The 6,000-nt window shown below is 40.5% G+C and overlaps 3 non-coding genes across 3 annotated transcripts; all 3 read right to left on the reverse strand.

The window, feature by feature from the left end:
* Nucleotides 1-2,856: 2,856 nt before the first annotated feature.
* TRNAQ-UUG (transfer RNA glutamine (anticodon UUG)) lies at nt 2,857-2,928 on the reverse strand. The gene has a single exon. It is a non-coding gene; the product is annotated as a tRNA-Gln (tRNA).
* A 1,068-nt stretch (nt 2,929-3,996) lies between these two features.
* TRNAQ-CUG (transfer RNA glutamine (anticodon CUG)) lies at nt 3,997-4,068 on the reverse strand. Its single transcript has one exon. It is a non-coding gene; the product is annotated as a tRNA-Gln (tRNA).
* Nucleotides 4,069-5,817: 1,749 nt separating this feature from the next.
* On the reverse strand, nt 5,818-5,889 carry TRNAM-CAU (transfer RNA methionine (anticodon CAU)). The gene has a single exon. It is a non-coding gene; the product is annotated as a tRNA-Met (tRNA).
* Between the last annotated feature and the right edge of the window lie 111 nt (nt 5,890-6,000).

Below are 6,000 nucleotides of genomic sequence, written 5' to 3' on the forward strand. Positions count from 1 at the left end.
TCTTTACATCCACTGTTCATAAAACATTTGGACTATAAAACTACCAACTCTTCCCAGTCAAAGTATGCACGCAAAAACCTTTCAGCTAACTACAGGAAATGTTCGGTTATCGCTTACTGAGTGACTATGTAAGCCAGCCAGGTGGCTCCTGTGGAGTTCCTAACTTTGAAAACAATTATGGAGAACAAACTGGTAGAGGTTGGTTTGTGGTCAGTAACTGATTATACTGTAGCATCATGTACCTACACTGTAGTCAGTTCATTTAAAGCACTTGAATGACAAAGACTTGTATTCTGATTCTGCAACTAAGGAGTTCGCCGTAGAATCCATCTTCTGGGAGCAGAATTGTGCTCCAGAAGCCAAGATTTAACTTTCAAAATAAGTTTGTAGTCATCAAGATTGGGAAGGAGTTTCCCAAACATGAGACAAATGTAACTTTCTGCTTTGTTCTCCTGAGTCTGTACACAGCACCTCCAGGAGCAGTTTCTTTACAAAATTGTTCTCAGAACCTACTGTGTGAAATTCATCCTGGTGTGGGAGATGCGAAAAGGGACCAGATTTTTAAAGGCATTTAGGCACCTAAAGATTCAGATAGGGGCTCTACTGGGATTTTCAAAACTACCTAGGTCGGGGTGGCCAACCTGTGGCTCTGGAGCCGCATGAGGCTCTTTAGAGGTTAATATGCAGCTCCTTGCATAGGCGCTGACTCTGAGACTGGAGCTACAGATGCTAACTTTCCAATGTGCTGTGGGGTGCTCACTGCTTAACCCCCTTCTCTACCCCAGGTCCTGCCACCACTCCACCCCTTCCCCCAAAGTCCCTTCCCCGGAGCCGACCATGCCCTCGCTCCTCCCTCCTCCCCACTAGAGCCTGCTGCACACTGCAAAACAGCTGATTGCAGGGAGGGGGAGGTGTGAGGAGGGAGCGGGAGGTGCTGATTGGCGGGGCTGCCAGTGGGCAGGAGGGGCTGGGGCTGGAGGGGGGTAGCAGATGGGGGCCTGCTTACATTACTGTGGCTTTTTGGCAATGTTTGTTGGTAAATTCTGGTTCCTTTTCAGGCTCAGGTTGGCCACCCCTGACCTAGGTGCCTAACATCCATTGAAATCAGGTGTTTTTGAAAATCCCGCTAGGTACCCATCTGACTCCTTGGGCAGTTAAATACCCTTTGCACCTTTTAAGGCAGTTGGTGGGGTTACCTGGGCAATGTAAGGGAGAGGAAGGGAACTGCTTGCAGAAGGGAGGGCTCTGTATCTATGCACTGTGGAGCTCTCCTGTCACCCAGCATAAACTGACTGCTGAGTGTTAGTACGAAAATAGAGAGCAGGTGAGGGGACCTCGGATTATGTGGAGCCAATGACTCTAGGGCGTAGTCTCCATGCTGAGTTGCAGCTTTTTAATAGATGATTTTTAAACGAAAGCAAAAGGTGGTCTGGATAGTCTTATCTTGGTTTAGTTTAAGTCAGTTAACAGCACCTTTAAACTGCAATAAATTACAGTTAAAACTGAAGTAAGTGTGCTCACAGATGGATTTGCACCAGTGTAATTAACTGGTGCAAATCTGTGTAGAGAGGCCTCACTCCACCCCACCAGTGTCCAGGCAACAATCATAGTGACACAGGGGTGAGGCAGCCTTCCAGCCTGGCCCCTGCACTTCGATTGGCAGGGGTTCAGTTTCACCTGCAGAGACAGTTTGGATGAGCTATTACCAGCAGGAGAGTGAGTTTGTGTGTGTATGGGGGTGCGGGGGGGGGGGGTGAGAAAACCTGGATTTGTGCTGGACATGGCCCACCTTGATTACCATGCACATTGTAGGGAGAGTGGTCACTTTGGATGAGCTATTACCAGCAGGAGAGTGAGTTTGTGTGTGTGGTTTTTGGGAGGGGGGTGAGGGGGTGAGAGAACCTGGATTTGTGCAGGAAATGGCCCAACTTGATTATCATGCACATTGTGTAGAGAGTGGTCACTTTGGATGGGCTATCACCAGCAGGAGAGTGAATTTGTGTGGGGGGGTGGAGGGTGAGAAAACCTGGATTTGTGCTGGAAATGGCCCAACTTGATGATCACTTTAGATAAGCTATTACCAGCAGGACAGTGGGGTGGGAGGAGGTATTGTTTCATATTCTCTGTGTGTATATAAAGTCTGCTGCAGTTTCCGCGGTATGCATCCGATGAAGTGAGCTGTAGCTCACGAAAGCTCATGCTCAAATAAATTGGTTAGTCTCTAAGGTGCCACAAGTACTCCTTTTCTTTTTGCAAATACAGACTAACACGGCTGTTACTCTAAAAAGAGACAATCAAGTTATTTTGGCTTTATCTGAGAAGTGAGTTTCCTCCAGGATGAATCATCACGTTTCTTTTAAAGGATGCATTTTAGAAATTGGTATCAACTTTAACTAAATTGCTCTTAAAAAAACAATATTAATCTTTTGAATAAAAGGATTTTCTATAACTGGGCATCACACTATACCAGGTTTAGACAAAACCTGTTTAAAATGTAAGGGCTGAATGTATGAGGAAAAATGAAACAGCAAAATAATTTGTATAGGAACCATAGAAACTTGGTTTCAAAATACTGTGCAGTGTTTACTGAAAGTTTTTATAAAGCACAAACATTACCCTCTTGGTATCAGAACATGAAGAAGAATAATGGGATAGTGCAGTGCATATATCAACAATTTGTTTACAAGAGGTTGCCTTGCAAAAAAGTCACTACCACCAGATGTATTTATTTATTCAGCCCCTTTTATTTTGTTATGTAACGTCTTCCAAATTCGTAAATAAGCACTTACCTGCTGTGCCAATAACTGTAATGATTTTTTAAAAAAAGAAAGCTGGTAAAAATACCGCACGTAAATAAGGTTCTACCGAGATTTGAACTCGGATCGCTGGATTCAAAGTCCAGAGTGCTAACCATTACACCATAGAACCAAATGGTGCCACCAATTTCTGTTCTACTGGCTAATAACAATTATTGGCTCACTGGGGAACTCCAAGTCCAGTTTTGCCCCCCATTCGTTTAAAACTGAGGTTCTTTGCCACAAAATTTATCTTACAGACTTTATTCTCGGCTAAATCTCACGCCTCACCTGTACAATATGATGATCCCTCTCAGACATTAAAGTGGCAAGGAGCCTTCCTCAGACTGCAGCTTTGATTATTTAAAAAAAAAAGCAAAGAGGTCTCCTGTTTTGATACATACAAACTAGTTCTAACACAGCCCTGTACATGCAAAAGAACGTGCACGCTGCATTGCTAACGCAGAATTTAGAACTGAATTCGCATACAAGAAACTGACACAACACAAGCCAACCCGCTTTTGATGCTTACGCAACCGGTGTCAGCTCCACTTTTAAATAAGATTTATGAGGCTGTTTCATTGGGTGCTTTTATTATAAAATATTATAGTTCTAGTAATATTTTAAAGCTAAAATGTGAATAACAAAAGATAAATTCACAGATAGGCCCAACACAGTTAAAGTTAGATAATACATAATTACTTTTGCTATAGTTAGGATTACTTGCATTTCATTATAGAAGGAGCAAATGATTCTTGCCCCATAACTCATACAGACTACGGGATCCTTCTAGCAAAGTTATAATGACCTCACAGTAAAAGCAATTATTAGCCTTGCATATAGTTGAAGGTAATAACAAAAAATCACAAGAAAATAGATAGATATAGCTATAAACAACCTGCAGTTTGTTTTCTCTTTTAAATAAAACTTCCTTTCTATTCATTTTCCAGTGGCATCCAATACATGTATAATAGTCAATGTATAATGTGCCCTTTATTGTTGTTTTCAATATATTTTTCTAATTAAATCCACAGTTCTTATATTTACTTGGCAGTAAAGAAAATATAATAAATAAAATATGAAGACTTTTAGGTTCCATTGAAATAATATTTATATACTTAATATAAGCGCATACTAATAATACTTCCTTGGCAATACTTAGTACAGAAACTAAGTCACACAACAAAACCTGAAAAATTCTAGGTTCCACCGAGATTTGAACTCGGATCGCTGGATTCAGAGTCCAGAGTGCTAACCATTACACCATGGAACCACCTGACTAACCCTTCAGAATTGATCCTATTGAGGTAACGTCAAAGCGTATGTTCTCGTGGATAGCTGTGGGATTTTTCTCTTACGTATACATTTCCTCACGCATTAATTCTACATATTAACTAAATCCTGAAGTAATCCAGCACAATTTACTTCAGTAATAAACAAACCATTTTTAAAAAGAGCCCAGAAATACGTGGCATTTCTGTCCTGCTTTCAGTGATGACACTGATGCCTTTTTTTTTTTTCCCCAAAATTCAGCCGGTTGCCTACTTTTCGATGGAATTTCTTACCCATATTGCAATTTTGCACGATGAAATATTTTTGCTTTAAATTATGGACTTTCCGTTTTTGCCCACGTGTTGCATTTTATTCCATGTTTTTACGCTTATAGTTTCCCTTCTGTGCAGTTGAGCGCGACGTATTGAACGTTGAAGCTTTGCTGGCCAAGTAGCATTTTTGCTGTACGTTACCTGTAGCAATTTACAACCCGTTACGCGTTCCGTGCTGCATGACGTATTGTAAGTGGCTTGTAAAGATTTCCCTCATCCCGCAGTCCCACTTTGATATTGTAGATGTTCTTTAGTAACCTAATTTCAGTAAGGAAAAAAGAAAACACTCTGGAAAAATTACAAACTGAATAATGAATTACTTACCCCACCATGTATTCTGAATTATTCCTAATTAAGACCCAATCTTCAACCAGATGTGGGAGGGGGAGGAATGGAATGGGAATCTTGCAAGATGCGGCGCTTTGGGCTCCATGTTTCAGAGCAGATCCCAGGGCAAGTTCAGAGCTGACCAGAGCCAATCCTCCTCACAGCTGCCCTCTCTATTCGCATTAACTTCAGCCTCTTGCAGGATCAGACCCTAAAATGAAAGCATGTAAATCAAATAACGAGTATTAATCATCATAAATTATTGGCAGTAAACGTGTAGAATCAGAGTGAATACTGTGGATAATAACCTATGCCACAGGTTACTATGATAAAGAGAAAAATAACAGATTAAACAATAAGACTGAAACATGAGTCTGGCTATCTGTTTTGTATGTTGGTTTTTGTTTTGTTTTCTCAATGCTTAACACACTAGATTATCCGTAAAAACTCCGTGTACTACCATTAGTACTAATCATAAGTAATAACAGGCTCTTTGTGCATTTTTAATTATTATTATTATAGCTGAAGTAATGGTCCACGAAGTACTGTAAACGTTGTAGAGACAAATATATTTTCACTATAAGAAAAGGAGGACTTGTGGCACCTTAGAGACTAACAAATTTATAAGCTTTCTGAGCTACAGCTCACTTCATGGGATGCATTGTATTATACAGCAATGACTTTATTGTCACTTAAATCAATAATAAATAATACCACAAAATATTATTAACAATGAATAATAACTGACAGGTGTATGCCGCCAAAACAGCTTTGAGTAAATTAAGTAAAAAGAAAAGGAGTACTTGTGGCACCTTAGAGACTAACCAATTTATTTGAGCATAAGCTTTCGTGAGCTACAGCTCACTTCGTGGGATGCATACTGTGCCACAAGTACTCCTTTTCTTTTTGCGAATACAGACTAACACAGCTGTTACTCTGAAACCAGTAAATTAAGTGATATTCTATTGCCCAACGGAGCGTTCAGGTGAAATAACTTTAGCTTTAACATGAACATTGAAAGATGTCACTACAATACATTTTTAAAGGAGAAAAAAGGTAAATAGCAGAGGATGAAAGGAGAAAAAGTTAAATAGCAGAGGATGGTTTCGATCCATCGACCTCTGGGTTATGGGCCCAGCACGCTTCCGCTGCGCCACTCTGCTGTGTGATAACCAAATGCCCAACTACAGCTTTTAAAAAGTGATATAATTAATTTATGAGGTTTTTTTTTCCCCTTTTGCTGATGCTGGGGCACAATAGCTGAAATTGCTGTG

This window comes from Caretta caretta, chromosome 14 (genome assembly GCF_965140235.1).
Source record: "Caretta caretta isolate rCarCar2 chromosome 14, rCarCar1.hap1, whole genome shotgun sequence".
Classification (NCBI taxonomy): domain Eukaryota; kingdom Metazoa; phylum Chordata; order Testudines; family Cheloniidae; genus Caretta; species Caretta caretta.